General features: G+C 39.3%; 1 long non-coding RNA gene across 2 annotated transcripts; it reads left to right on the forward strand.

Moving 5' to 3' along the window:
• The first annotated feature begins 6,270 nt into the window (after positions 1-6,270).
• LOC138108918 (uncharacterized) lies at positions 6,271-12,789 on the forward strand. Of its 2 annotated transcripts, XR_011150121.1 has the most exons (5): positions 6,271-6,383; positions 8,483-8,575; positions 8,661-8,788; positions 9,050-9,150; positions 12,697-12,789. It is a non-coding gene; the product is annotated as an uncharacterized lncRNA (long non-coding RNA). The 2 variants fall into 2 exon arrangements; XR_011150120.1 differs by lacking the exon at positions 12,697-12,789 and having other exon boundaries at positions 9,050-9,579.
• Positions 12,790-13,210: the final 421 nt, after the last annotated feature.

The following is a 13,210-nucleotide window of genomic DNA, read 5'->3' on the forward strand; positions in this document are numbered from 1 at the left end:
TTCAAGGAGAAAAAAGAAAGTTTTCCTAATTTTGATATTAAACTAGGGCCACTAGATTAATGGAAGGAGTTGGTTATAGTGGACTCAAACAACTGTGAGCTGGTGACTGGAAAAGATGCCTAAGACATATGTGGGTTTTTCTTTATTGAAGAGGAATTTTGGAATTAGGGTTTCTTTTCCAGGTTTAAGAATGGTGTATTGCTAAAGGTAGAGGGATGTCAGTGTACGTAAGAAAGAGATAAGTCTTCTGAAAAAAGTGTTAGTGAGGTTAATTAGCAAAGTTACCCAACAAGTTTTTCTAACCAACACATTATTTAGAGATTCTATTGAGCTTCTATTTAGTCTGTTTTTCAGGTAGGCATTCCAGATTAAAGCAAATCAGAAAATTCTGTAAGCTTCAGATGACATTCCCTAAATAGGATCCCATTTAAGTGAGTTTAAAAGTTACAGATATATATTGAAAAAATTACTTTTACATCTTTGTTAGTAAGGCAGTCCAGACATTGTGAGATTTCCACTTCTTTTTGTTTTTCTGCAAGTGGGTGATGCCTTTTCCTGGTCTTAAAATCAAGAGTCAAACATGGTTAGAAGGGAAAAAGGGATCTTACCTCTGTATTTATTTTAAGGATCCTTAGATGCACTATGTCCAGGTGGAATGAACCCAAATGAACACCACAATGCACACCCACAAAAGACCTGGTATAACATTATAGGTGTTACTAATTAGCATATCTATCAAAAATTCCCCAATGAGAGGCTTGAATGAGCCCCTCCTCCCCAAGGAACCTTCCCCTGGATGGTTCTATCTTAGTTTACAGAATGTGTTCTGGAGAGGACCTTGGGGTCTGGGGCACACTGATCCCCAGCTATGAAGCTTCTAAGATGTTTACTCTCCTAGCTTGACAAGTAAGTCTAAGAATGTAGGCTAAAAACACTAAGAATATAGAAGTTGTAAAAAGGTATATTAAAAGGATATAAAAGAAAAGGCAAAAAATCATCATGGCGTCATGGGTATAAACTTTCCTTCTTAGATAACCTACATGAGCTTAGGATTCAATGGATGAGGCTCTGAGAACAAAGCTTAATCAAGATTTTGAAAAAATATAGTCAACAATTTGCAAAGTGCTTGCTTTTAGTTGTAGTGGTGTCAATACTCTGACTGAAAGCTGCATTCTTTTTCTCCTGAGTGAGTGAAAAACCATTTTCCTATGCTCCTACTGTCCCCAATGTGCTCCAACTCTCTCAATATTCTAAGCAAGAAAATGTGTTCTCAGAGAGGCTGCATTGTCTTTCCTGAGACATTTCGCCTGTCCACTGTTATTCTGAACTCATAAAAATAATTTACAGAAACAGAAAGGGAACCTCATTGTAAGAAGGATAAGCACGCTTGTCAGGCTGATGCAGACAGGAGGTGGGATGGCTGTGTGCTCAACAGGTGAGTTGGGACCATTCCCAGATTTCTTTAGCACCATACAGAGAAGAAAAAGACAAAAACTTTCAGGTTTTTCCATCCCCAATGTTGACAGGTAATGCTGGGAAATTCTGGTTACAAGGCAGCAGCAATTTGGGGAGTTTTGTTTAGGTTTCTTATTGTTTTACTCTGACAACAATCTTAGTTCATTTGGGAGTTGTCCTTGTGGGAGAGGGGGATTTTTGGAACTGTGAAAATGTGCAAGTCCTGTATAACATCACTGTAGTGGCTCAGACACTGCTTCTGACAAGACTAGCAGTGATAACATGCAGAGATGAATCTCAAGTGACTGTTTATATGAGATAATCTCATTGCAGAACATTGGAACACTTGTTACCCCCTCTGCAGCCATGCCCACCTTCCCACCCTCATCCTGGTGGGGGCTCATGGATAATTCCATGTAAGCCTCTCTTTTGGCTGGGTGGATCAGGTTTTTTTTGCCACTTCAGCTGCAAATCCTGAATTTGTCATGTGACACACTAAGTAACTCCACTCCTGACCCCAAAGTCATTGACTGTGCAGAAGAATCAGTACAGGGCTGTAGTAACTCTGAGAAACCAAATACTGATCAAAGTCTGTTCCAGACTTCTCTGGGAGGAAGGGATCGGTCTCTTGCTTCAAAGTAACAAGTGACAGGACAAGAGGAAACAGCCTCAAGCTGCACTGGGAAGGCTGAGATTGGATATTAGGAAAAATCTCTTCACTGAACGGGTTGCCAAACATTGGAATAGGCTGCCCAGGGAAGGAGCTGGAATCAGCAGCCCTGGAGGTGTTTAAAAGATCTGTGGATGTGCCACATAAATTGTACATCTGCTGCATGAGGGATCCTGATCCTTTACTAGCTGGAGAGGGGGCAGTTGGGTTGATCTAATTTAAGTATTTTGAATCTTTTTCTTGAGGTGTTTTTAGGCAGTCAAGAGCTAAAAGTGGAGTTATTTTCTTCCTGGTAGTATGAGAAAAAATTGCACTATTCATGTCAGTTACCAAATGTCTTACACCTTTTGAAGGACTGCTCTGAGCTGCTCAAAGAGCTCCTGGGAAAGAAGCAGAATGTCTTTCCAGTGCAGCTACACGTTTCCTTGGTGGTGATGCTGGGACACTTCCCTCACACAGCTGGGCTGTGGGAAGGGGGGGAGCACACAGCTGTGCTGACACCGCACCGGTGCCGGAGCCCAGCTGTGACAGTCACACTTTGCTTGTCGTTTCCTCACTGCTCCCAGGGGGATGCTGTCACCTGGCAGAGAGGTGTGGGGGTCTTTGCCTCCCCACAGCACCTGGAAACCTCCAGAAAGTCCCAGGATTTCCCACCTATTCTCATGGGAGTGTGGCAGTATCCCGTAATGGCGTGGACCATCTCCTGATGATGGGGGATTTATCAGCCCCACGTAACGATGCTTGGAGAGATTGGAGGCATTTCCAAAGAAGGTTGTGTGCAGATGTTGACTTGGGGCTCTATGTCACATAGGTGCCACAGTGGGCTCAGATTGGGAAACTTGCAGAGTTTGTCATTCCTAGCTCACACCTTTGGCTCTGTAGAAGTGCATGGCACACAGGATGCACAATTTTGGTAGCCCCATATGTTTTATACACTAGCATTGATATGCTTGGATCCCTGGTCATTCAGTTTTCTTCTCTGTCCACCTCATTTCTTTGATCCCATGGGTTTTTTCTCTCTCTTTTTTTTTTTTTTTTATTTTTCCCTAGGCAAGGTTTGTGGTGGGCATAATGGAATGAGTTAAAAGGTGCCAAATTAAATTAGTTCACAAATTTGGAAGGAAGCCAGTCAGGAAATAGCAACTGCTTTTATAGGAAAGCATGAGAGAAGGAGGGAGAGACAGGGAGGATCTGTCTGCCTGTGTGCATGTGCAAATGTAAATCATGTGCCCAAAAACCAAAGTCAAATGATTATAAATGTTTTGGATTGATGCAGCACATTTCTGAGTGATTTGCAATACTTCTTCCTGGAAAAAAATCCCCTTGTTTGCTCATAGAGTCAGCCAGACGTACAGGACTGGTTGGGAACTCCTGCACTGGTATTTTGGACATTTCAGGGTTACCTTGCTGTGCTGATCAGTGAAGGAGCCCCATCCAGACCTTATTAACTTGATGTAAGAGTGCAGCATGGTTGAAAATAAGGATGATGTGCTCACTAACTACACAGTAATGGTCTACATGGCTTTAGCTCTCCTCTGAGCTTATGAAGGCAGAAGCCATGAGGAAATCTTTCCAGCCACAGCTTGCCTCCACTTTACAAGTTGATCTCATTTCATCTGCTCATGTGACTTCCAGCAAAGTTAAATCTGCGGAGGCTTCCTCTCACTTCATTCCGCCCTGAACTTAAAATAGTCCGAAAGCTTTTATATGGCTTGCAGCAGAAAACAGCCATGGTGGCTCTCAACCAATTACATCATGATTATGCTGTAATCTGTGTTTTCTATGTGTTCAGAAATGTATTTTTTGCCACAAGTGCCTATTATAGTAGATTTATGGAAGAGCGCGGGGCACACTTTCTGCTTTGTAAAGTGAATATTTTATTATATGAGACCCTTGCCAAAGTTCTCCTGATATATTTTGTGTCAGACTGTTGTGGGAAACAGTACAAAATGGAATCCATTTCTTAGTTTCTCATGAATATTAATCTCTGAAGAGAAGTACAGACTATATTCCACCAGCTCGTTTTTGGTGCAACACTGCACCAAATCTATGAGATCTCTATATGAGATTAAAACTCTTGAGAAATTTTATTGTACTCCTTTAGTTCTCTGTTATCCATGGCACACAATGCCTTGAAATACTATTGAAATTGTGCTTATTGAATATGTCATTTAAGCACCTCTACTGAAGGCCTTCAAAGTTCTTTACAATGTCTACCTTGTGTATTTATTTATTCTATATTTATAGAACATAGAATGTATGCTGCATAATTATATATTAGATATATTATACATCTTACATCAGTGTAAAGTTAGAAATTAGGAGAAACTAAGTAAATGACTTGCCACAGCCAGAGAACAACTGTGTGGAAACATTAGCAATAAAAACTGTGACTCTTGGACCTTTATTCTAACCATTAAGCACTAGTTTTTAATTCTACATGGGCATTGTTTTGGGGAGAAAATGAAAAAAATAATCAAACTGCACTGAGGAAGTCTTCTTCAGCTCCCCAAGTCTGAAGTATTTTGATTGAAAGAATCATATAGCTACCAGAAACATATATAACTACTTGACAAAGGCAAGCAAACGGATAGGGGGAAATCCTTTATGTCTTCAGCATTTGACTGGGCAGAGGGGAGCTTGTTGCACTCAGAGGAGAGTTCAAAGCATCTTTCACAGCAGAAATACTTCTGGAGTTCCATATGGGACTTGTCACCATTGGATTCACTTTGGATCTTGGCTTTGTGCCCCTGTTTCTCCTCATCTTCTTTCTCAGGCACTTTTATTTTTATATATGAAGATTATTAATAGAACTAAATGCTTTATAATTTTTTCATCTCTAATTAAGCCCCTGGTCTGGCAATTTTTTACAATGATTGCAGGTAAAATCCTTTCAGGTATTATTCCAGAGCTCATAGCTCCTTCTGCTTGAACACAGAAAAGCCATAAAATAGACTGTGTAAAGATAGCAAATGAGACACCTTTCTTGTGTTTTCAAACTGAGACTTTTTTTATCTATTTGGCTTTGAAACATCATTCACCTGCTTCACACAGCTGAATGACCAAGTTCTGGGCACTTTGAGATGCTTTTCTGGTGGCAGCACCTTCCCTCACTGAGATCAAAGTGATAAAATAATTATTCTGCCTTTTGTGGCATCCAAAAGGGGTTTGTTTAGTCACAAAAAGTCAGGTTTTGTGAACAGCTTGTAGTGTTTCAGGTTTCCTTTTAGCTACAGTGCCATTCTGACTATTCTGGTGCACTCATCCGGAGCTGTTGGATGTTTTAAGTCTGTGTCACCAATCTCTCTTCTAATGCAACTAAGAGATGTATCAGAGCATTTTCTTTCAGTAGATTCCTTGAAGGCATCCTAGTGATGAGTAAAACTATGATAAACATATGATACATCACCCATGGTGCATTTAAATAGGCCCCAGAGTTTTTCAGACTGGTACATAGTTTGCATTTCATTTAAATGAATGCTTTGGCTCATTACTTAAATAGACAACCTTGGGAAAACCTCATATTATGAGCTTTATTTCAAGCTTAAGTTAATTATTCATATGATTATTTTTCTTTCCTAGGTACCACCTTTCTCTTTTCCATAGTCTGACAATAAATAATGTACCTAATATGCCTGTGTTTTTGGACCAAGAAAAACACACTCAACAGTGAACTTATTTTGTGTATGGCAATCAAAGTTCAATAAATATAAAAAATTAATCTGTTTTTCGTTTGTGTAAGCACAAAAATGTATTTAAGAAAATTCAGTTTCCTTCATATTTTACACTCTTTAAGCTCCAGCTTGGCTTTAGTGACTTTTTTTCCAACTTAAAACCTTGTTTGCCAAGATTCAAACTGAGTGAATTTTTATTGCACAGTTATAAACCATTGGTGGGGGGGAGGAGAATTATATAATGGAAAAAAGTTGAAATAGCCTTTGCTCTAAAAGTGCAAATAGCATACAGCACCCATTAGAGAGAGAGAAAATAAAAGGTCATTGCTAATATTTTCTTCAACATACTCCTACAATGCTTTAAAATGCACCCAGGGTGCTTTTCACAGATGGAACCACTGAACATAGTTAAGGAGTAATGACCAATAGAGAGGGCAGCTAATGATGAATTGGGGTAAAAGCTGTGGTGAAACCACCAGCCCTGAGCTTCAATGGTATTTAGCAGCAAGAAAACACCAAACTTTAGGAGAAAGAGGAGTATTTTTGTCTTGATGTTGTTCAGGGTATGGTGCTTTGGTGGCCAGGTGAGCATCCTACTGCTCCTGGCTGTACCAGAGGAGAAAGAGGGGGCAGAAATACCCAGAGACATGTCAGTTTTATAATAGTCACTCAGGGAAATGTCAGTTTTATAACAATCACTCAGGAAAAGCTGGGAAATATTCAGATTCTGTTAACAATAGTTTGGACATTCTTCCAATTTTTTTTTTCTTTTTGAGGCTGGCAGCTGCCAAGACCTTTGCTGGTTGTTACTTTGCGTACTGGGGTGCAGCTCTTGGTGATTATTTATCCCAGTGAACCACAGCCTCCCGTATTTTTCAGCATGACCTGGATGGTCAATTCTTTGGCTAGTACAGTGATTTAAACTGAAATACCATCTGGCAGCAGTATAAAACCCAGCATGGTAGGAGGTGAAATAGAAGAGTAGGAAAGGATTGGTAAAAAAGATATGACTGGGGAACTAGGATGTGTATCAGAAATAGCATCAGGATCAGTGTAAGAAATTCTGTGGTCTGTCTTGGTGCCATCTGATGGTTAAGTTTTAAGAGGCTTGTCTTCATGAAGGAAAACACACAGATTTGAGGGAAAGAACCAGGGTTCTCCTATGGTAGGAAACTATTTTCCTTTGGTGGAATATGACTGTCGGCATTTACAAATGCATAATAACGAAGGGGAACAAATAACATTCATTATAATGCTCTTGAACCAACAATCAGAGTCTGTTTTAAAGTCAAGTGTCTTGCAGTACATGAATTAACTTGACAAAATTAGGAAAATACTATGGAAACTGGAAAATGTACTGCATAAAGCTGACTCTGTTTTGCCAATTCATACTCCAGTGCATTTGTATAATTTTTATACATAAATGAGGCATTGTGTAATCTGTGTAAATCATTTTTAAGTACTGGGAGCTGCAGTATCTAGAGCATGAAGTGTTTGGAGCCAGAGAGAAAGCTCTGAAGGAGCAGTCATGTTAATGTGATGACTGAGAAGTAACTGCATATTTAATTGTCTGTGAAACAGAAAAAGGTTAACTGCTACATGAGAAGCCTAATTGTTACAGTACAGCTTTCCCATAGCTTTTGAGGACACTATATATAGATACATAGATATATAGTCATGATTTCATATAAATCTGTGCATCAATCTATACACTAATTTGGGCACAAACAAAACCTTTGGCTTTTTTATTTTTACATTTATTCTTCTATTATTTTTTTTTCTATTATCTCCTCTATGAATGGGAGAGCAAAATGTTCTCGATTCATGTAGTTTCATGTGAGTTTTATAAACATTTGGTCTTTAATTTAGTGACATTCCATTTGTAATACATCTTTCCCATGAATATGATTTAAATTAATTTCTTCAGGTTTCACTGACGTAAAGCTTTAAAGACAAGTTTGCTAATGCTTGCTCTGTTCTGAAAGACAGTGATCAGGTCAACAGGAACCTTGGGTTTTAGTCTTTAAATAAAGAAATTCAGTTAAGGCCTCAGGTGCAGAGCAGGTCCAGAAAGCAAATATCCAGAGGCTCCATACTCAACACCTGGGGCAAAAAAAATCATGGCAAACTCTCTCAAGATGCAGTGCACAAAATGTTTTGCTTATTCAAGGAAAATCTCCTAGTTTAAAACAGTGGAGTCTTTACCTTCTATTGTTCAGTGAATTCTGAATAACCCCTATTTGTTACAAATCTGGCTTTGCTAGGACCTTCAAATACTATGAAAATGAAAACCATTAATATAGGTGCAACAATCTCGCACAGCAACAGGATGGATCCTCAGTAAGCTTCCACATGAGACTATCCAGAAGCACAAAAATAAGTGGATATTAAGTAAATCAAACCAGTTTTCATGTTGTAGAAAGACTGAGACCTAAAGGGTTTTAAAGAAAGGAGGAAAAGGCAATAAAAAGAAATGGGAAGCAGTCAACAGAAGAAATAAGCAGAGATGATTAGAGAAGAATTAGTAAAATTTCTGTAGAAAGCCAACCAGAATAGAGAAGGAATAATCAGTTCATAATTTCAATTTAACAGGTTTTAGTTAAAAGTTCAATTATGCTATTTAAGGGCTTTCAGATGGTCCCACAGGATAGCACATTTCTTCTTTTTCCTTGGTTCACTGCAGTCCACTCTCTATAAATTGCAGTTCCTTGGGTCTGACGTGAGCAGTGACCCAGATCTCCAGCACAAACCAACAGAGCCACTGTTCTTAACGTGGGTAAGTCAATAGACACACCTGACATGGATTTCCTTGAAATGAGCTGGCATGTGATTTTTATTCAGGCAACATTATGGTGTTTTAGTCCCTAGTATGGATCACCAAAAGGTTTGCTGTTGGGTTTCAAGAACAAGCTCATTCAAAAGCCTTGTCTTCCTGGATGTCTTCACAGTACATGCAAAGACCAACTGCTTTCCCCCAGCTTTTGGCAAGGTATGAAGTACAACTACTCATTTCCAGGCCAGGAATATTTGAAACTTAGTTGTTAACAGCCTACAAAAAAAGATTTTTCTTGAAAAAGATTTAAAAATTTTCCAAATTTTAATCCATATTTGTCCATGGAGCATGATTCCAAGATCATCATTTCAGTGCTCTGTCACAGCTGTAGAAATCTGCCACCCTGTGATGAAGGTCTTGCTAGATTTTTCTAGAATGTAGCTGTGAACCTGGCTCTCTTTCTTGCTCCTTTTTCAGATCAGGAGGAACGAGGAAACTCATGTCACTGACTGATTTAGAGCTGTTTTCCACAGCAGACAGCTGCTGGAAGAGCAACAACCCACCCATTCCCTGACAAGGTATCAGATTAATCAAAGACTTGTTGGGGCATTTTCCCCTGATATATGGCAACAGAGTCTCTGTCTCCAGGAATTAGATGGGTCAAAGAACCTTTTCATGGTTAAGCCTTTTGGTTGGAAATGGGATTACCACGGGACAGAGTGGTCCTCGGGCAAGTAGGCAAAAACTTCAAAGGCAAACTTGGCATGAGAGGTTTGGCAAGTAAAACACTTGAAGCCTCTGCCAAGCATCCCATGTACAACAGTGCCCAGCATCCTACACAGAAGGAAACTGAGGGAAACTTTTGATACCTTAATGAGCTAAAGAGACTGTAAAAAGTAGTGTTTATAACATGTGCGTTGTGCCAGAGACCAAAAGGAATCCACTTTTTCTCTCTGTGCACAAAGGATAAAGAGGTAATTCATGGCAGAGAAATAAATAAAAATTACCTCAGGCTTGCAAGGCTCTTGTTTTGTTTTGTTTTAAACTTTTCAAATCTGCCTTATCAATCAGTTACCATAAAATAATGTTTATCTTTGCTGCATTTCGGTGGCAGCTCTGGCTCTTTATGACTTTTTTCCAAAGTAAATGTTTGAGCTTTTTTGGCTGAAATGACGGAATATACCATTTCCATTAAAAACTAAAGTCATGAAAGCCATGTATACAGCTTTTACAGGCCCTGTAATCACCTATCTATGTTCCTATAAGTGGACCAGGGGGAAAAAAATTAGCTGGTGATTTGGACTGCCTCTGGTACTGCAGCCAGGTGTGCATGGGCAAGTGCCTGTGCTGCTGTCTCTGCCATCAACAGGGAGATGCTGGCTGGTGTCCCTCTGCTCCAAGAGCCCATGGAGCATCCCCTGGATGTGGCCATCCTGTCCTGGAGTGCTGCTCATCCAGCAAGTGTGGGTCTGCTTCCACCCTAAGTGAGAGTTGGTGGGAATGGTTTTTGTGAATTTAGTGGCGCCGTGAGACACTTGATGTGAGAATTTGCATTAACAGGCTGAAAGGCCCATTGAGACAACATGCTATGGAATCATGGAATGATTACACAATGAATTAATAATAGGTGATTATTATTAGAAAGCCCATATATTATTATTAGGGTATGTGATAATATAGATTATTATTAGAAAGCCCATGTAATACAGATTATGTTAGAAGGCCCACTGAGAAAATATAAGATCATACAGAATCATTCATTACATAATGAGTGAATGAAAATAGAATACTTTCACTTTGCACTGTGCACTTTGCACTGTTTCACTTTGCACTTATCTGTGGAATTTCCATTCCTTTTCTTTTTAACAGTGTTTTAAACATATATTTTATTTTGTTTTATTTTATTTTAATTTTTTATTTTATGTTTTATTTCATTTCTTTAATTTATTTTAGTTTATTTATGTTTGTGTATTTGATTTGCCTTGATGGACGTGTGTATTGAAGCTTGCTGTATGAGCCACTCTCCAGTGAGAAATGCAAACACATACTTTCTTAAAATGCATTCATGGTAGCTTTTGAAGTAAAGTTGTAAAGGGACTCATCAGCTTTGCCTCACCTCTCCTTCCCCCTCCCTTCCCATTAATGCAACACTTAAGGTCTGATACGCTGAGCTTGTCATCTCCTTCAGGGGGATTCATTGTCCCCCTGCAAGGGAAGCTGAGAAAACAACTAATAATATAAATCATAACATTTTGTTGCTCTTTTGTGCATTTTGTGTTCCTTAAATTGCAAACTGTTTTCGTGTAGCTTGTATGGAAGCTCTTTCCCCACTGCAATAATGTCTATTCTGACTTCAGCAGCTCAGTTTAGTTGATTGCTACAGGCCTTTCCCTAATTTTCCTCCTCCATTCATCCTTAACATCCAACTAATAGCTGTAGGAAAGAAGCTCCATTACTTTACTTTTTTTTGTCCTCTCAGTTAAAAAACATCTGCTGGAATGAATGCTGCTGCTGAGAAATGAATTGTGGGCATTTGTCTGTGTAACCACTCACAAATGCTTATCTCTGGCACCTATTGAGCAACACTGCTCTTTGGGGTCCAAAATTTCGCTCACTGACACATCGTTGCCACGTTGAATGTCACTCTTTTTGCTAAGGACTCCTGACACAACGGGCTTTGCTTGGGATTTGCCCTGAGGAGTCCCAAGTGCCATGCAGGCAGCACTTTGCATCGGGCATGTGAACCCCAGGAGGACAAAACTCCGGTGGTCTGAGTCTGTTGGAAGCCTTAGGTCAGAGTTTCCATCTGTAAACATTCTCTTGCATGTTTATGTTTTCATACAGCTTGATTTATTGGAGGTGAAACCCACTGTATACTAACTAACTGTATACTAACTCTTTTAAGGAAACTGATTAATTATTGTTGATTGTAGAATATGCTCATCCGCAGTAATAGCTCAGATGATCAGTTCATAGCCCCATACTATTAAGTTCATCTGCATGATGAGCTCTTTGGTTAGATGTCCAAAAAGTGACTGTAGATTTCCCCACCTTTTGGAAAAAAAAAAAATTATTAATTATAATGTTGCTCTTTTACAACATGTCTCCAGAACAGATGAAAAGTGTCCATTACATTTCTGTCTGGGTGACATCACAGATCTCTGGTGCACTCAATGTGCTTGTTAATAGATTTTCAGAGTGAAAAGAACTTTATATTGGGAGCTGAGAGTCATTCCTGAGTCTTTAGACACACAGGCCTACTCACTATAGATTTTTTTATTTTGTATTTCTTGGTTTTGTGGCACTGTCATGCAGTGGGATCTTCTCAAAAGGCTGGATTTTCCAGTAGCAGCATTTTAGGAAAGGCAGTACATCTTCTGCTAAAAGCACGATTTTCCTTTTCCTTTTTAAAACAAAGTTTAACAATTTTTGTGTGTGTTCTTGCCTTATCATTGCTTGCTACTAAAGCAGCACAAGCATGGCCTTTCACCTTTCTGAGGGATTTCTCTTTCCATATCTGTGGCATGAACTCATCTTCTGCAAATTATTTGATATGTAGCAAAATAACTATTTTTAGTCCAACTTTCCTTTTTTGTCATTAGCCAGATTCACTCCCTTCAAATCCAGAATGTCCCATCTTTATAGCTAGGCTGAAATGTGGAGCAGAGAATACCATTATTGCTGTTCAATCCTGCCCCTTCAAGCTAAGCTACAAGTATGTAGAAGTGATAATATAGGGATGAAAAAGACTTCTTTACTAGTAAAAATAAAATCACTGCAAAACATTGTGGTGGAATGAAATCTGAAGTCAGCAAATATTTTTTAATCATTCTCCTATTTTGATAAAAAATTAGCCATGTAGTTGTGGGGTTTTTTCCCCCCTTTTTCTGATGCATTTGTAGAAGTGTGTGTTGGCACTTTTACAACGTGTGATCTGATCACAGGTACAAACAGTTTATGGCACTGCAGTCATACCTGGAAACATCCAACATCAAAAAGAGAAGAGCCTCTCTGGCTTTTACTGTTACACACTTCAGAAGAAATTTAGTTCCTGGACCTGAAGTAGCAAGCAAGCAGGCATGAAATGTGATATTGTTTAATGCTGAATTTGAAACCTTTCACAGGGGGGATCCAAGAGAAAAATGACCTCTGAGCAGCCAGAAATCACTGGCTGCCAACTGCTGACATCTGTACTCCTGGTGATGCACTGAGATTCCTGACATATGAGGTTGAGTAAAGCAGAGTAAATTGATAAACCAAACATTATAGTTCTGGATTTCAGCTCAGTTTCTTCATAATAAAAATAGCGAACAGAAAGCTTCAGTGCATCAACTGGTTTTGAAGAGGACTCGTTTGGCTTTGATATCACTGCAGCCCCAGGTCAGCTCTGTGTTTGAATTGGTTAATGCCTCCAGATTCCACCTTTTGTGCCATGTGAGGAAATGTTCCCTTGCTGACCTGATCTCGCATTCTTTCAGTGTGAGATTTTCTCAGCCTCAAAATATCCTGTATTAACGACCCAGAATTTCAGGGCCCAAATCAAAACTTTCAGCACAGTCGATCCAGATCCAAATGTTACAGCTCAATTTCTTTCTGTTCATGACTTTCCTACCGATACTTAAACAGCTACAGGGAAAT

Source organism: Aphelocoma coerulescens, chromosome 4 (genome assembly GCF_041296385.1).
Source record: "Aphelocoma coerulescens isolate FSJ_1873_10779 chromosome 4, UR_Acoe_1.0, whole genome shotgun sequence".
In the NCBI taxonomy this organism is placed as follows: domain Eukaryota; kingdom Metazoa; phylum Chordata; class Aves; order Passeriformes; family Corvidae; genus Aphelocoma; species Aphelocoma coerulescens.